Consider the following 18,593-nt stretch of genomic DNA (forward strand, 5'->3'; position numbering starts at 1 on the left):
ACAGACACACTACCAGAACATTTACTGAAACAACAAACATCCACCCCATCTCCTAAAAAAAAGCAGAGACCTAGTAAATTTAATCTTTGGTTAGAAGCTAAAGCATATAGTCACAGAACTGTATTTACTCTTTTTTTTCCTCTTCTTCCTATTACCTTAGCATTTTCCTTATGTGGAATATTTTTGTTGACATCTTGGTGGTTTTGAGGACTTGGTGGTTTTGAGCATTCTCTGTGATTGTTCCCAGACTGTGGAACTCTCTCCAGTGGAAGGATCGGTTAACCTTCCCATTGCGCTTTTTCCTTCAACAGGTGAAAACAATTTTTATTCAAGCAAATCTTTGACTTTTAATTATGAAGTTGCAACATATTGTAAGATGCTACCTTTAAAAAATATTTATTAAAATTATGTTTTAAATATAATTTAATTGTGCTTTTAATAATATTATATTCAATTCTCTTTAAATTTTGTAGATAAATGTGTTTGCTGAATCTTTTAAAAAAATATTGTAAACTGCCTTGAATCCCATTTTTTTGGGGAAAGACAAGATATTCATTCAATAGATAGATAAATGAATAAACAAACACCTCTCTGTTCTACATTTTTAAATCTTTCATGAGGGAGGAAGCTGTGTGATTATTTTGGAGGGATTAACAGGATCTTTGCTTTGCCTTGGACAAACTCTGAATCATCCTGAATATGCCCTGTTCAGGTTAGGGCTTGGGATTTGTCCAAATCAGAGGCCACTCACCTATCATTGATCCCGAGACACAGCAACAAAATTCACTCCTCTGCTCCTGTGTGTCCTGAATGAATGATCTTCGTCATTTCAGACCTCAGTGATTGTGGTGCTACAAGTCTTTCACCTTTAAAGATCAGATCATCAATAATTGTTAGTTCCTCATGGAATGGCTAGAGCTCTATCACAGTGGCAGACACAAACATTTTTCTTTTGACCAAACAGCAATTATAGTTTCCAGCCATGTGACCACAAGGAAGGTGCTATTAGTAGTGCCAAGAATTATCTTGAAGGTGCTTCTTAAACTTTTAAAAGCAAAAATAATATTGATTCATTTCCTATCTTAATGTTCTTGGCAAATTTGTATTGTGATTCTAATTGCTTCCTGTGCTATGCCCAATATAAAATCGTTTTGCATTGTCTTTAGCATTCTTTGCCTAAGAGTCATAGTGCTTCACCAAACATCAAATCCCAGAATTCTCCTTTATGCCAAATTTTCCTCCTCTTCCTCCCTGTCTTCATGCTTCTACCCTTTAAAAGTGCCCAGCTTTCTCTTCTTGGGTGTATATTTATGTATATGGATAGACTTTGAGGAGAAACCAGTGTGGTTCTGAGGTTTGCGTGTTGGACTATGATTCTGAAGACAGCAGTTTAAATCCCCCGCTCAGTCATAGAGATTCGAGGCAAGTTATATTCTCTCAGCCACAGAAGCAGGCAAAGGCAAACTGCCCCTGAACAAATCTTGCTTAAAAAACTCTTGTGATAGGTTTGGTTTCAGTTGCCATAAATGGGAAATGACTGGAAGAAACACAACAACAACAACAACAACAACAACAACAACAACAACAACAACAACAGGGAAGGTGAATGGAAGGTAGAAGTAGAGTACAGCAAAAGAGTGTGAAAGAAAAAACAAGAAAGAGTGAGAGATACAATTAACTATATCCTATCAAGAACATACTGTGATAGGCAACCTTTGGTCACAATAACTCAAAAAAAGAAAAAGAAAAAGAAAGAAAACTTGAAAACATACAAGTATGAGTCTTTCATACCTCCTTTTTATTCTCCTAAAATTTTAGGAGCAACATTATTCTGCTAAACCATAGAATTGTGACTTGTCCAAAACAGAGGCCGCTGTATAATCATGTTAGATAGCAGGGGGATCAACAGAGAAACATCCATCTGTTTTTCAGTAGCTGGATCCACTGTAGGATGTCATCTAAAAAACTGCCTGAAGTCTTTATATAATACTTGCCACAACACATTCACTGTTTCAGGAAAATAGTTTGATGAATCTCTGTTCATCTTCCTACTTTCTGACAACATGGAAACGTCGTTGTTGGAGAAGGAGACTGTGGTTTGGGGAGGTAGCATTGGGAGATGTAGCGATATACCTGTACATCTCTCAGTGAAAGGTCTCTGCCATGGAATGGTGAAAAGTTTACCCCTAAGCAGTGAAACTCTTGCTGACAGGTTCCATTGCCAGCCATTGCTGTACCCTCCTTCTGCCAGCAGCTAAGTAATAGCAGCAGAAGGGTCTTTAATGAGTTATGTTGTATAAATATCATCATTTTGTTTCTTTTTAAAAATGTCTGTGCTTGATTTTAATATGATAATGTGATGATCTCTCCCTTCTCCGCCATTTAAACAATTCCTTTTAGCTGTGTTTTTTCTGGTTGGGGAAAATGTAGGACATAAATTCAACAAACAAACAAACAAACAGAATCAGAAGATTTCTATGCCATGCCTTTTTTTGACATCCCACCTTTCTACTTACTGCTTCTTTTCTTTCTCTGCCCCTTTCCAGTCTGAACAGTGAAAAGATTCTAGTGGTCTCCCTCTTTGGGTTCCCTCCAAGTTGTACATTTTCAAACCTCAATGCAGTCTAGGGACCTCATTACACTGAGGTCCAAAGCCAGGTGGCAGCGGGGGGATTTTCCACACAGTGTGGTGAATACAGCAGGCAGTGGGAGGAAACCATTGCTCCACACTCCTCATTACCCGCTGTGCCCCTTACCTTATCCCATGGAGGGAAGCATTGTTGTCTGGCTTCCCCCTGCTTTTCCCTATGAGACAATGGGAAGCCTCCTGTGTTTTCAGGGAAGTGTCCTAGCATGCTGCCAGGATACTTTTCCTATGGAGCCCTGCTGGAAGTTGCCTTACGTCATGTGATGACGGCTCCGTTGAGGAAGCATCCTGGCAATGTGCTAGGATGATTCCCAACTTATGTATGATGAAGTGGTAAAAGAAAGATTACATCATGGATAGGAAAAATATACCAATGGATACCCTGGAGGGAAATAGGAAGGGAAATGGGGAAAACTGATAGCCAAGGCAAAGGGCAACAGAAAACATAACTAATTTAACCAGACTATCCTTATGATATGAGCCCCGGTGGCGAAGTGTGTTAAAGCACTGAGCTGGAGACCGAAAGGTCTCAGGTTCGAACAGCGGGAGCGGCCGCTGTTAGCCCCAGCTCCTGCCAACCTAGCAGTTCGAAAACATGCAAATGTGAGTAGATAATAGGTACCACTCCAGTGGGAAGGTAACAGCGCTCCATGCAGTCATGCCAGCCACATGACCTTGGTGGAGTCTACTGACAACGCCGGCTCTTCGGCTTAGAAATGGAGATGAGCACCAACCCCCAGAATCAGACATGACTGGACTTTACATCAGAGGAAACCTTTACCTTTACTATCCTTATGATCCAACAACAGAATGAACAATAAAGGAAATGTATGACTGTTCCCAGAGGGTGGGGTAGGGGCAAGATAGTGGAAAAGGGATGGATACAAGTAGGGGACAAGGGTGATTACATATAAAATGTATCTCTTTTTTTGTTAAGATGTTAAAATATATAGACCGTATAAGTGTCCGTTATCTTCTAAACTTCCTCATGAGGAAAAGTCGTCATATTTCCTTGTTTGACAGAAATAAATAAAAGTTAACAATGAAATGGTAAAAGAGATATGTTCCTCTCATGAAGTAGCCACTCATAGAGAACTTCAAAGAGGGCATCAGGCAATCTCTGATCGTAAAACTGCAATTGATAATTTGCATGTGTATTGCATAAACTGAAAAAAACATGAGCAAACCAACATTTCATATCAAAATAAGGGTGCATTTCTAAAATCCAGAACTATATTGTAATCATTGGAGGCCTGCGAGATCTGATGGTTTGCAACTTTCCAATTTACACATTAGTCTAGCTCCTGGGGTACAATCTGTGGTGCTTTTCAGCTGATGTGGTCTTCAGCTCTTAGTATACTCAGACAGCATAGCCAATGACCAGGAATCTGGAACTTGTCATCAAAGCATCTGGAGGGCGCCAATTTGGCTACCTCTGGTCTGGGATGATCAAGCTAATTCATATTGCAAAAGCTGCAATTGACAATACAGAGATCAAAACTTCTTACCTGTCATGATGGGTTAGAGAATAGGACACCTGGGTTTTCTTGACAGATTTGCACCCTGGTACCTCACAAGGAAGCACCATAGTGGGTAATTTAGTTTGGCATGAGCTTATGAGGTGATATGCAAGTGACATGCAGTCTCTAATAATTAGTAGCCTTTCCTTCTGTCACTTCTGCATGCATATGGTGCAGAAATACACTGAGGAGGGAGCCCAATTTATCAAGGTGACAACTTCAAGTCTGTTGTTGCTAACTGATTGCAACCTCACACAGCAGATCACTACTGGCAGGGGATTGTCCAACACAGAAAAGGGTCAAGGAATTATCCCACTGCTTTCTTGGTTTAATGTAACAGCCATGACACCACACTGGCCATACTAGGATCATTACTCTGACAGTTACTCCAATTAAATATTTGTTATCTCCATTACAGGGTAGACTATCAAGTCTTCATTCTTCAACATGTCCACTAAGAATATGCACATGCCAAGACACATTATCAAGGCTTCATTAATTTACATCTCTGCACTACTCTAATATGGCATCATGTGTTAGCAATGATTTTAAATTAGTCAATATTGAACTATGCAACAAGCTGCATATAGCAGAAAGAATCACTGCCAATTGGGAATCAAAGTTTCAATCATAAGGTGCCATCCTCCATGCATCTTGCCACAGGGTGCATCAAAAATATATCTTGGATAATTGATTATGCTGGATAGGGAGATCTTATGAGATCCCCTTTGAGCCCTATTGGGCCATCATAGAGGTGACCTTCCAATCTCATAAAGAAGAATCATGATGGGGGCAGGACACCCAGTAGGGAGATGATGCAGATCCATAGCCCTTCAGCTACCTAAGCAGGTACCCAATACAGAGGTGAAATAGAGGGGATTGTAGCACATCTAATTTAATTTGTTCCATTGTTTGTATGTGTGCGTGTGTGCATGGGGGAGGGCTAATGATGAGGGGTGGAGGGTCTGGTTAATTTTGAAAAACCACAGAATTTGACTATTTATACTCCCTTTCTTCTGGTATATATTCAGCATGATTTTGGATAAAATGGAACCTCTGAGATTAGACTAATCCAACTGTCCCCTTTCTTCATAGGAAGGCACCCTATCATTTGAATCCTCTGCAAATATAAAGTCTTGTTCAACCCACTGAACGTAGTTGACATGCATATGATTGTACTGGAAGGCTGCAGGCCTAAACCCACTAACTGGGCAAAGAGTTCACGCCAGATTATATAGGATGCTGCATGATTTAAAACAAATGCACATATTTATTTATTTATTTATTTACAGCACTTATATTCCGCCCTTCTCACCCCGAAGGGGACTCAGGGCGGATCACATTACACATATAGGCAAACATTCAATGCCTTTTAACATAGAACAAAGACAAAACAAACATAGGCTCCGAGCGGCCCTCGAACTCATGACATCCTGGTCAGAGTGATTCATTGCAGCTGGTTGCAGCTGGCTTGCACTCCCGCCTGCGCCACAGCCCGGGCCTTCCTTCCTAAAGAGCAAATCTCATTGAATACATGGAGAACAGTCTCAAAATGTGGTTATAATGGCATACCTTGAGGAACAACAAGTCCAATAGCCGACTGGGGTATAAGTCACACAGGAATTTAATAAATTTGGCTAGTGTTCTGTATTGTAGTTACAGATTTTTAATCTAGAATTACAGATCTGTAACTGCTCTGTATTCACAACATAGTTATAGCTGTGCCAATATTGCCATGATTATAAATCCCCGTCGAAACCACCTTAACAGCCACCTTGTGCCTTGATCACCAGCTGAATAATCCTCCTTTGCTTTTCAGGAAAGGCTACTAACAGGCCAGGAGATGTTACTTAGTTATGCATATATAACTAAATACCCAATGCAGGATATTGGCAATCCTATCTAGTGTTGTCGAAGGCTTTCATGGCCAGAATCACAGGGTTGTTGTATGTCTTTCGGGCTGTGTGGCCATGTTCCAGAAGCATTCTCTCCTGACGTTTCGCCCACATCTATGGCAGGCATCCTCAGAGGTTGTGAGGTATGGATAAACTAAGTCAGGAAAGGAAAGAATATATATCTGTGTAGAGTCCAAGGTGTGGCAAGAGTTCTTTGTCACTGGGAGCCAGCATTAATGTTTCAGTTAATCACCCTAATTGGCACTGGAAATAGGGTTGTTGTATGTCTTTCGGGCTGTGTGGCCATGTTCCAGAAGCATTCTCTCCTGACGTTTCGCCCACATCTATGGCAGGCATCCTCAGAGGTTGTGAGGTACCACAAGCATGTGGACAACTTCAACAGAAAGGAAGAAACCATGAAAATGAACAAAATCTGGCTACCAGTATTACAAAACTCCAAAATCAAAACAGTAGATGGGAACCAACACAATGAGGACTTGACTGAACAAAGGATGCCCCCAGGCAAGGGACAAAACATTTCCAGTGCCAATTAGGGTGATTAACTGAAACATTAATGCTGGCTCCCAGTGACAAAGAACTCTTGCCACACCTTGGACTCTACACAGATATATATTCTTTCCTTTTCTGACTTAGTTTATCCATACCTCACAACCTCTGAGGATGCCTGCCATAGATGTGGGCGAAACGTCAGGAGAGAATGCTTCTGGAACATGGCCACACAGCCCGAAAGACATACAACAATCCTATCTAGCTTGGAATAGGATCACTAATGCTGTTTCATTACAGGTCAAATACGACCTAATCTCCATTATGAGATGAGATTTGCATTAAGTGTAACTTATGACCATATTCAAAAACAACTGCATATATAGAGCTAGGTATACAACTTGATAACTTTATCTAGAAGACGCCACAGAGTGTATACCAGCCTAAGATCATTATTCATTCTTCTTTGAATCCTTGATTGCAGAAACTGGAAAGTGAACTTTCAAATGACATTGAAAGCATAGTACTGTATGATCTCCTTATCCATGAATTTGATTTCCATGGTTTCACTCCCTCCCTCCTCAAGTGTTTGAGGGCTGCTCTAATTCCTCCAGTGCAATGTTATGATATGCTTCTGGTTCAAGTCTATAGGGTTTGCTGTTACCCACAATTTCAAGTATCCTGGGGGAAAATATCCCTGTGGATACAGGAGGTCATACTGTATTTTGGAATTCTGTTTATGGAAACAGTGTATTTTTTTCTAAGATTTTAATGAAAATTTATTCATTCTTAGTGGTGGGAAGAAAGGTATCCAGAGAAGTTGTATTTCAATTTGAAATACCTATTATACTGAAATTCATATTCTAATTTCATCTTCTAAACATATGGTGTGTGTGTGTGTGTGTGTGTGTATATATGTGTGTGTGTGTGTGTGTGTGTGTGTGTGTGTGTGTGTGTGTGTGTATATATATATATATATATATATATATATTCCTTACAAGTGTACCTCTATCCACAAACTTATCCTCCTAACAGCTTCGTAAAGTTAACAGGTAAAATAATACAGTGCCATAAAAGTATTCTTCCCCACTCGTTTTTGCTGCTGTGGGCGATCTTAGCTACCCTTCTAGATTTTCTTTTTCCAGTCACAGTACACTGTTTCATGAGAAGAAATTACTCTTTGTCTGTTGAGATTGCAGAATATACATGATTGCCTTCAAAGGTTTATGGTCACACTGCATAAACTTTAGTACTCGGTTCAGTGTGACAGAATGGATCACAGCCTCTTCTAACTGCCAATGTATCTTTTCATAATATGGACACCATTTCTGCATATGGGGATGTCTTGGGTATGTGTGTATATATGTAGCCATTTCCCTTTTATTTCCCCTGCAGGATACAAAGCATGTAAGGCTATATATGTATGAGGTCTAGAACAAGATGGGTCAGGAGGATTGTAAATGTTTTGATCTAAGAGCATCAGGAGGGTCAGAAAAGAGAGCTGCTATTCCATAACAATTTACAGCCATGAACTCTTTTTGCCATTGCTTTTGCAAGCGTTTGATGCAGTTGATTTTCCAAGCCACATTGCTTCTATAAGCCAAAAGCACGGTGTATTCTGCATATTTAGATAAACAGATCTGTACTTTGTATGTGTGTCTGTTGAAGTTGCCTATTAACATATAGCAACGTGATGAATTTCATAGGGGTTATCTTGGGGTGGGGGGGAATAAAGGTGATTTGCCATTACCTTCCTCTGAAATAGATCTTAGAATAGATAGCTGCTGCTCAAGAATTTCATAGAATTGCAGTCCTTCAAATTGTGATCAAAGAAATACACAAAATACTTCTTCCCTCAGTTCAGTTCTGAATATTTGCAGAATACGTTATACACAGGTCCACTTCTCAGTTGTAAGGCCAATGTGATTACATTACAAACAGATGTCTGTATATACTTGCTTGATCTTCAAAGCAGGACAAACTTGGGGTATAGGTATGGACATCTGACCAATGTTGTTTAGATACCTTTGTTCCCAGATGTATTGGTAACTAATGGCATGTGATATAAATATTTCACATTGTTCCCAGGATCGCCAGCTTGTAATGTCATTGTAGATGGCAAATGTAAAAGTAGCATAGGGAGAAATAAATCTCCTTTCAAAATGTGTTTTGCAGTTCAACATCATACTTTCCCAAAACGTTTCTAACTGTTCAACAAATTGTTCAACAATTCTGTTCATTGAAACACAAAGGTAAAAAATGTCGGTGGTTTCAAAGTTGTATAACTTGATCATTGGGAAGTCATTTTGATTCAGTAATTTTCAACAATAGGTTAAACATATAGTAGTATCATCAACTTGTCTAAATGAATTTATTGGGTTTACATTAAAGAAGTATGTTATAGTTGTGCAGGGGCCCCTGGTGGCACAGTGTGTTAAAGCGCTGAGCTACTGAACTTGCAGACCAAAAGGTCCCAGGTTCAAATCCCAGGAGCGGAATGAGTGCCCGCTGTTAGCCCCAGCTCCTGCCAATCTAGCAGTTTGAAAACATGCAAATGTGAGTAGATCAATAGGTACTGCTCTGGCGGGAAGGTAACGGCGCTCTATGCAGTCATTCTGGCCACATGATCTTGTAGGTGTCTATGGACAATGCCGGCTCTTTGGTTTAGAAATGGAGATGAGCACCACCCCCCAGAGTCGGTCACGACTGGACTTAACGTCAGGGAAAACCTTTACCTTTTACCTTATAGTTGTGTAGTACTGAACCATGCTGTTTCTAACTAGATAGCTAGAGATTGCTGAAAGGTAGGCAGAGTTGCATTTGAAAAAGAAACTGTTGCTAAATGACTGTTTATGGGAACACAATATTAACTAGATGGAGTTCATCTTTATCCTAAGAAAGAATGGGTGCCCCCCCTCCCATTCTCTCCATGTAGCCCTCCATGGCTCAGTATTGGATGCCCTTCCTGATGTTTTTCTTCTTGGCCAACTATTATGTTTGTCTTTAAATCCAGTACAAAGAATAGTACACACACACACAGGGAAGAAGCTTAGAAAAGATGCAATGCTTGTTTCCTCCTCTATGCAGTGTAACCAACCATGATTTTTTACTGTCCCTGTGCCAAGAGCATCATTCTAGCGGTGCAGTTATCCCCATAACTATGAAGAAGGATCAGATGCCAGTATCTTTACTTTCTTTCCAAACTATCCAAGATCTACAACTGCTCCCTGATTGCCCTCTTTCCCAACTCATTATAAAAGGAACATATCCAGAGCAATAGAACTGTGAAGGTCCACATTGTTAACATGAAAGTGGGATTGCTTAAATTTGATTACTGTGTTTAATGAAGTGTCACATTTACTTACAAGATGACATGATGAATCATGTTAAGTTTATTATAAATCAACATATAAGAATGGACAAATGGTTCAATAAAGCGATACATTTACAAATATAAGATTAATGCATTAGGGCTTGTTGTTATATTTTTCCCCTTTAAAAATGTGAATGTACTGTTTATTTTAGCCCAGGAGCTAAATTGACAATTTGCTTTTTAAAAAATGGTCTGCATTTTCCATCACCCTGCACTATACATTTTGTCTCAGTAGCCAAAAGCATTAGATCATTCGGATGAGTAAATCCAGTTCACCTAAACCTGTATGTGCAGTCTTTGAGATGCATGATTTCATACTCAAATACTTGCGCCAACATGCACATTCAGATTTTTCACCCCATGTAATGTCAAGTATTTCACCAAAAACCTCTTTTGTGCCTTTGCTGTTTAATAGTATGCAGTGCCCTTAAATATGCAAGATGATATGATCAAAAGAATTAGACCAATATTCCAAAATATAACATATTCATTGAATGCTATGGATTGCCTTGTTTTGTATAGCTTAAATTGCCCCTTTGTACTTATCTTCGTTCACCCTTTTCTCACCTGAGATTCTACTCTGAATCAAATTGGAAGCCTTTGTTCCCAGTCTCCCTACAGTCTTTACCGCAAATAGTCTCCTTCTCAATAAAGGAAATCAAACCAGTTATGTGCCCTGTCTTCCCTATCACCATGTGGTGAGGTTTTTTGTTTTGTTCATTTGCTTGAAAGAGGAATTAGCTTTGTTTGTCTCTCCTTGTGCTTTTCTATTTATATGTGTTTGCCCCGAAGAAATGCTAATGCAGGTTCATTGTATTAAATAGGCCTGATAGCATTTGAGCAGGCTTGCAAATGTGTGGCCTAAAAAGCGCTTGCATACTGTGTGTGTGTATCCATGCACACACTCATTTGTGTGTGACTCTGTTGTCAGGATTGGAGGAGGGTCTGCCAAGTGTCTGAACTGAGGCTTTCCTGCCACATCTGCATTTAGCTGTATTTGAATGACAGGTGTACATGGATGCCACATCGGCTGCCAATATGTTATGAGACCATGGTAACAATCGCTCATCTCTAGGGAGCTGTGCAGCCTCATTCTTCACTATCAGACATGAAAGAAATAATTTCAGGTGCCAGAAAGGGAACTCTGATAAAAGAAAACATTTCAGTTTTCATGGCATTGGAGTTTGCCCTGAGGCAACAGCTTTGATAAAGAAAACGTGTGTCTCTCTTTACTTTCACAATTAATCCATGATTATCTACAAGCAATACTTTGGCCTATAGGAGACTGACAGAAAAATGGGAGGGGGGTATTAGAAAAATCTCTTTGTGCATTTCATCTGCCTTCCCCCTCTCAATACATGTACCTACTGTATCAAAATAATCTTATAGACTCCTCTGAAGCTAAATATAGTTCCCTCTTTCACTCAGTGACGTTCCGTAGCTATCAGACGTATTAGCCTAGAACAGCTATAGTGGAGAGAAATTTTATTTAATGTATAATGTTGTTTCAGATGTCCAGTCAGGAAAGATAAGGCAGGAGAGTTAGCGTAGGAGAAACCAAACTCTTCTCCCCCTTCATGGTTTGTCATGTCAAAAAGGAAACATCAGAACTAGGGGAAACAAAGGACTCCTTTCAAAGAGGAGCTGTTGTTCTGCTCTGGCTTAATCCCCTTTCATGTGATATTTGCTGGAGTGACGTTTCTGGTGTTGACAGGATGTTGGGATGCCTCCATTCTTTCTTAGTGACTATGCATGTAGACTGCACCCCTCCCGAGTGTAACCAAATTATGTGGCCTTGGCTTAGGGCAATCTCCCATGGGCATAAATGAATTGTTAGTCTGTATTTTTATAGCTGTTGAAGAGGGGGAATTGTAAATGTTTCTATAACCTTTTACATACCTTAGGCTATATTCATACATCTCTTTCTCCGGGTCTGAGATAATCCCTATCACAATTCCATGGTGAAATGTATAACCTGAATGTGTGTGAGAATATCACAGACCTTTGGCTATGGCCGATTAAGTTAAACAGATGAATTAGGAGTTTATAAAGGAGCATTTATTCATGCTCATTGAAGCTCTCCAGATGAAACTGAGGAATTGATGTTTATTTTGGCAAGGCAAACTCTAGAGGGTTTGATCATACTAAGGTTTCAGCAGGAGGATGACAGCCAATGACTAGGGTCCCTGTGCTTGTCCTTAAAGTAATGTTTCACTGGACCTCAAGATGGTTGTCTGATCATATCAAGTAGAAGATGGTCCGATCAGTTGGGGTGGTTTGGACTCACTAAATCTCTCAAGCTTTAGATGAAGGGCTTCTACAACATCAGAGTCATCTGTGGCGGGTTCAAGCAACCAGGCTGTCTCTAGCACTCTAGAAATTCACCCTCTCCACTGAATTCTTCTTCCATTCCAGACAAAATTGAAAATGCTAGTTTAATTTAGAGAACTCTAAATACTTTGGGATTTATCTATTGTTCAAATATCCCCCTTTCTCTTTCTCTTATGTACATATAAAGCTACCTTAGATGGATATTCAGTATTTGGGTGCAAGCTAATCTCGCTCCTCCCCCCAGCTGACATTTCAGAACTGGAAATGACAAGGTTTTTTTTTTTAAGAACTGAATTGATTAAAATATAATTATTGGACATATTTTTGTAATCCCACCTCACACAAATCCTGAGCCTTTAGCAATAGGATAATAAACAAAACTTAAATTTTTATGTGATTGTGAAATGCATTTATCCAATTCATCTCAGAACATAAGCTGCCCTGATTTGAGCAGCCAGAATAAAATGCACCCAAAGAAAGCTGCATTGTTGTTTTTTTTTAAAGTACAGATTTTGGTCCTATTGTACCAGTGAATATGTACATCATTAGATCCTTCAGATATGTCTAATAGAGCTTTCTTAAGCAGACTTCATGTGTATGGACACAAGCCCATTGTAACTATTGCTACTGGATGATCAGTGAGCTGAGATGTGGATAAGGCTGCTGATGTTACATGGATATACCTTGTCAGGAGTTAATGAACTTCACTGGACGTGTAGGCTCCACCAGGATGAAGGTGTGTAGGATAGTGTGACAGGATTTTCATTCTAATTCCAGTGTATGTTTTAGGTATTGCACTGGTTCTAATTACTTATTGGGAAATGCTGAGAAGCCCCCATACAATTTCTGTAAGTTTATAACTAGTACTGCCAATGCTTAAAACATCTGGGAAGTCACTGTGGTCATATCAATTCTAACAGCTAACACAAATGAATGCCTACAACATTATTGTCAAGATGGAGACACTGTGACAAGAGACACATATCAGTATGTTGGCAGGAACCTGTGTTTGCTGCATGTCAGGAGGAATCTGTATCTGCAGGCACAAGGGGGGCAGAGGAGAAAACCCTTACAGCTGCAACCACTCTGACCCAATCTGTGTTGTGCCCCAATGACAATTGTGGAATTGCATAAATTTTTCAGATACTTTGGATATAGGTTTTTTTGTGTAACACTAAATAGCAGGAAGGCATTGGAACACATATTTTACATGCTATCTAAGATATTGTAAAATGAAGAAAGAACGTATACGTACACATTTTGATTGATAAATCAATTATTTAAATAATAATAATAACAATACAAAATAAAACATGTACAGTAGAGTCTCACTTATCCAAGCTAAACAGGCTGGCAGAAGCTTGGATAAGTGAGTATCTTGGATAATAAGGAGGGATTAAGGAAAAGCCTATTAAACATCAAATTAGGTTATGATTTTACAAATTAAGCACCAAAACATCATGTTATACAACAAATTTGACACAAAAGTAGTTCAATACGCAGTAATGTTATGTTGTAATTACTGTATTTACGAATTTAGCACCAAAATATCACAATATATTGAAAACGTTGACTACAAAAATGGCTTGGATAATCCAGAAACTTGGATAAGCAAGGCTTGGATAAGTGAGACTCTACTGTATAAGTAGATAAAAGGTGTGCAGTAGAGGGATATGTAGTAAAGTTGTAATGGAAAAGTTAAAAACTGATAAGACATATGCTTAAAGATGTTCTTGGGGGTTTTTTTGCTGTCAGATTGTATACAATATGATATTTCTAAGATATTGTAAAATGAGGACAGAATGTGTACTTATATATTTTGATTGATAAATTAATAAAAAAATTAAAAAATCAAGCATGAATACTTTACAGCAGACTTCTCCTTAAGGGCATTAAATTCCTTACTCTCTTATAAGTCAAAGTTTATACACCCAAATGTCTATGAAAAGACAATTCTCTAATAATACTATTGTGTGAAGCTTCCACTTCCTTGTGGAAAATTTCCACATAGAGGATTTCCAGACTATATTAAATCTTCCTCAGGTGGAAAAACACGAAAATTACAAAATGAAGTGGACATCAAGTTCCCCAAAATATAAAGTCTTCCTTGTGTGGAAAAGTATGAAATTACAATGATGAATTGGACCTAAAGGGAATACATACAGGTGGCTAGGAAACGTTCCAAAAAGGTAAGTATGTCCATGTATTGCAAACATATAAGGCATAAAATGTAAAAGAACATAGATACTCACCTCAAGTTCTCCTAAATGATGCTCTGCATTCGTTGGATTCCATAGCAAGCACATGGCCAGCAGGTAGAAGCTCCTACATAAAGTAGAGCATTTAAAGGGGTGATGTTAATGTTGCTCCACAAAAGATGCTTGAAACAGGTATAGCAGGTGATAAAAGTACTGAAGTATTTAAAGAGCTATGCATCAGGGCTTACAAGAAACATTGGTATGAATTGGTGTCATTTACACCATTCAGGTATATAGTTTGAAGGGCAGAAATCCAAAAGCATTTGCGTTGTAACAGTTTGGTACCTTTGTTTGAATAAATGGCAGACGTATCTAGCAATGTTGGTGTGCCAAATTTCCTACCAAGTAGGATTTGACTTTAATAGTATGAGAATGGTAATCTACTATATCCGAATGTATCAGCATGTCTCTGGTGTTCTGTGTTCTTTTGTGGGCAAAAATCAAAATCAGTAATTTTGTAAGATGACAACAAGGAAGTAAAGGTCAGCCACCTGGGCCAAGGAGGAGACCTGCAGTCTAAGGCTCATGTCATCCTGGTCAGTACTGAACTCTGAAAAAAAAAACCTGTTATCTTAACGCACATGTGCCAAACTCAAGGCCCACAGGCCAAATCAGACCCTCCGTGCCATTTTACATGGCCCTTCAAGGTCATAGAATCATAGAATAGTAAAGTTGGAAGAGACCTCATGAGCCATCCAGTCCAACCCCCTGCCAAGAAGCAGGAAATCGCATTCAAAGCACCCCCGACAGATGGCCATCCAGCCTCTGCTTAAAAGCCTCCAAAGAAGGAGCTTTTCTGGACTACAACTCCTGTCTTAGTCATTATTAGACATCCTGACTAGAGCTGATGTGGGTTGGTTGGCATACGGCTTGACCAGGGGAGTGGGATTTGAATTTAAATACAAGGCCTTTGTCTATGATGTCTGACTTTAAAATATCCTTTGATCTTTCCCCAATCTCAGAGCCACAAGTGCTGCTGGGTCACAATTCCCATCATCCCCAGTCTGTATGGCAGATAATCAAAAGGGATGGGAGTTCTTGGTCAATAACATCTGGGGACCCAAATTGGGTGAAAACTAAAAAGCACCAATAACTATGTAAACAAAAATTACATTATGCAACGTGATTTTTGTTCCAGGGTGATAAATGTCATTTCCTAATTGGTTCGATCATAAAAACAAGGGGAAAGTTGCAAAAACTGTCTTTGCAGGAGGGACATTCTGCAGCACATGTTGCAATAACTTTTCAATGAATACCTCATAGTGTTTCAACCAATGCAACATAGTTTCTGGCATGAAAACAAAGTTTCTGCAGTAAAACAACCACTTTCAAAGACAGGACCATGCAATGAAACAGGAAATAACACATTCAAACCAGGAACTTTTTCCCCCAAATTTTCTTAACTAGTGTTATAGTTTCCCTCGATATCCACAAATTATCCATAGAAGCAACAGCCCTTTGAAGGCAACCCTTGGCTGGTTAAGGCTGATGTGGCATCCATGGGAATGAGCTGGACACTCCGGCCTCAATGGATAACTTTAAACCTTTATGGCTTTTTAGGGGGCGTAGAGAGAAAAAGGGCATGGAAGAATGAAGCAACTACATTCACTACCTAGACCAGGCATGGGCCAACTTGGGCCCTCCCTCCAGGTGTTTTGGACTTAAACTCCCACCATTCCTTGCAGCCTCAGGTCCCTTCCTTTCCTTTCCACTTAAGTGGCTGAGAGGTCCAAAACACCTGGAGGGAGGGCCCAAGTTTGGAAGTTCACACTCAAGTCTGAGTCAGTCACAGAGTAACTAATGAATGGCACCTGTAAGCAATAAAGAATAGGCTGCAGCAGGTGATTTGGTTAAAGGAAATTAAGCAAGCAACCATGAGAGAGACTTTGGTGTGTGAAGGTGTTTGGTCTGATTCTGTGAGCCAGTGTGTCAAATACTGCTTTAGAACTGAAGGTACCATGAAAGAGAATACTGTAAGTAGAAGGAGAGACCATATTAGATAGATAGATAGACAGATAGACAGACAGACAGACAGATAGTGTACTAACTGTATATTTTGGATTATGGGTCTATAAAGAGATAAAAAAGCCTTTGTGGTTGGAATGTTTAATGCTTCTAATCTTGAGATTGCCAGCACTCACTTCTGCTGTGTAGCCTGAAGTTGTACAGTAGAGTCTCACTTATCCAACTTTCACTTATCCAACCTTCTGGATTATCCAACGCAGTCTGCCTCCCCCTCTCATCCACAGTTGTTTCTCTAGGCAGCAAGGACTGAACTTAACTTCTGACAAGGTTGTTACTGTAAGTTCATTTTATGCAATTCTATCTTTATTTTAGTCAATTTTTAGTACAGTAGAGTCTCACTTATCCAACACTCGCTTATCCAATTTTCTGGATTATCCAACACATTTTTGTAGTCAATGTTTTCAATACATTGTGATATTTTGGTGCTAAATTCGTAAATACGGTAATTACAACATAACATTACTGCATATTGAACTACTTTTTCTGTCAAATTTGTTGTATAACATGATGTTTTGGTGCTTAATTTGTAAAATCATAACCTAATTTGATGTTTAATAGGCTTTTCTTTAATCCCTCCTTATTATCCAACATATTCACTTATCCAACATTCTGCCGGCCCGTTTATGTTGGACAAGTGAGACTTTACTGTAAATGATTTTGTAGTCAATGTTTTCAATACATTGCAATGTTTTGGTGCTAGATTCGTAAATACAGTAATTACTACATAACATTGAACTGCTTTTTCTGTCGATTTGTTGTAAAACATGATGTTTTGGCACTTAATTTGTAAAATCTTAATGCAATTTGATGTTTAATAGGCTTTTCCTTAATTCCTCCTTATTATCCAACATTTTTGCTTATCTGCCAGCCCGTTTATGTTGGATAAGTAAGAGACTACCAGATAGATAGATAGATAGATAGATAGATAGATAGATAGATACTGTGCAAACTCTATATTTTGGATTATGGAACTGTGCAAAGATAAAAAAGCTTTTGTGGTTGGAATGTTTACTGCTTCTAATCCAGAGGTAGTGAGATTATCAGCACTCACTTCAGCTGCGTAGCTTGAAGTTTGTTAAAGTACTTAAAGGCTAGAAAATTTTTATTATTTTTTGTAGTTATAATGTTTTTAATTGATTTTTCTGTGTTTTAACTTGTGTTGTTGGGCTTGTCCCCATGTGAGCTGCCCTTTGGGGAGATGGAGGTGGGATACAAAAAAAAAAGTTATTATTACAGTAGAGTCTCACTTATCCAAGACTCGCTTATCCAAGGTTCTGGATTATCCAAGCCATTTTTATAGTCAATGTTTTCAATATATCATGCTATTTTGGTGCTAAATTCATAAATACAGTAATTACAACATAACATTACTGCGTATTTTACTACTTTTTCTGTCAAATTTGTTGTATAACATTATGTTTTGGTGCTTAATTTGTAAAATCATAACCTAATTTGATGTTTGATAGGCTTTTCCTTAATCCCTCCTTATTATCCAAGATATTCACTTATGCAAGGTTCTGCTGGCCCATTTAGCTTGGATAATAATAATAATAATAATAATAATAATAATAATTATTATTATTATTATTATTATTATTATTATTATTATTATTTTATTTTTATACCCCGCCCCATCTCCCCAAAGGGACTCAGGCGGCTTACATGGGGCCAAGCCCGGACATCAACAACATAAAAACAAAGCAACAAAACAAGTCAATCAACAACAAAAACAAGTCATAAATGATCACATGCAAAAAATGTAATGATAAAATCTTGGGTTGGCTCCAAAAGAAACTCGGCCGAAAGTGCAAGTGTCGGATAAGTGAGACTTTACTGTATTATTATTATAAAATTATCCAACAGTAGTTTGGTGAGGCACCAGCAATCTTCAGTGTGGAAGGCTAAAGCGTTGAGCCATTGGGATTAAAATGGTGCCAAATTGCATCCATTATTTAGCAGGCATCCCCAAACTTCAGCCTTCCAGGTGTTTGGGCCTCCAACGCCCAGAAGCCATAGGCAGCTTGTTCCCAAACAGCT

The 18,593-nt window shown here is 38.9% G+C and overlaps 1 long non-coding RNA gene across 1 annotated transcript; it reads right to left on the reverse strand.

The window, feature by feature from the left end:
• Positions 1-289: 289 nt before the first annotated feature.
• On the reverse strand, positions 290-17,176 carry LOC103278553 (uncharacterized). Its single transcript, XR_506139.3, has 3 exons — positions 14,526-17,176; positions 752-866; positions 290-302 (listed from the first exon to the last, which is right to left on the reverse strand). It is a non-coding gene; the product is annotated as an uncharacterized LOC103278553 (long non-coding RNA).
• Positions 17,177-18,593: the final 1,417 nt, after the last annotated feature.

The sequence above is a fragment of the Anolis carolinensis genome, chromosome 4, assembly GCF_035594765.1.
Source record: "Anolis carolinensis isolate JA03-04 chromosome 4, rAnoCar3.1.pri, whole genome shotgun sequence".
Classification (NCBI taxonomy): domain Eukaryota; kingdom Metazoa; phylum Chordata; class Lepidosauria; order Squamata; family Dactyloidae; genus Anolis; species Anolis carolinensis.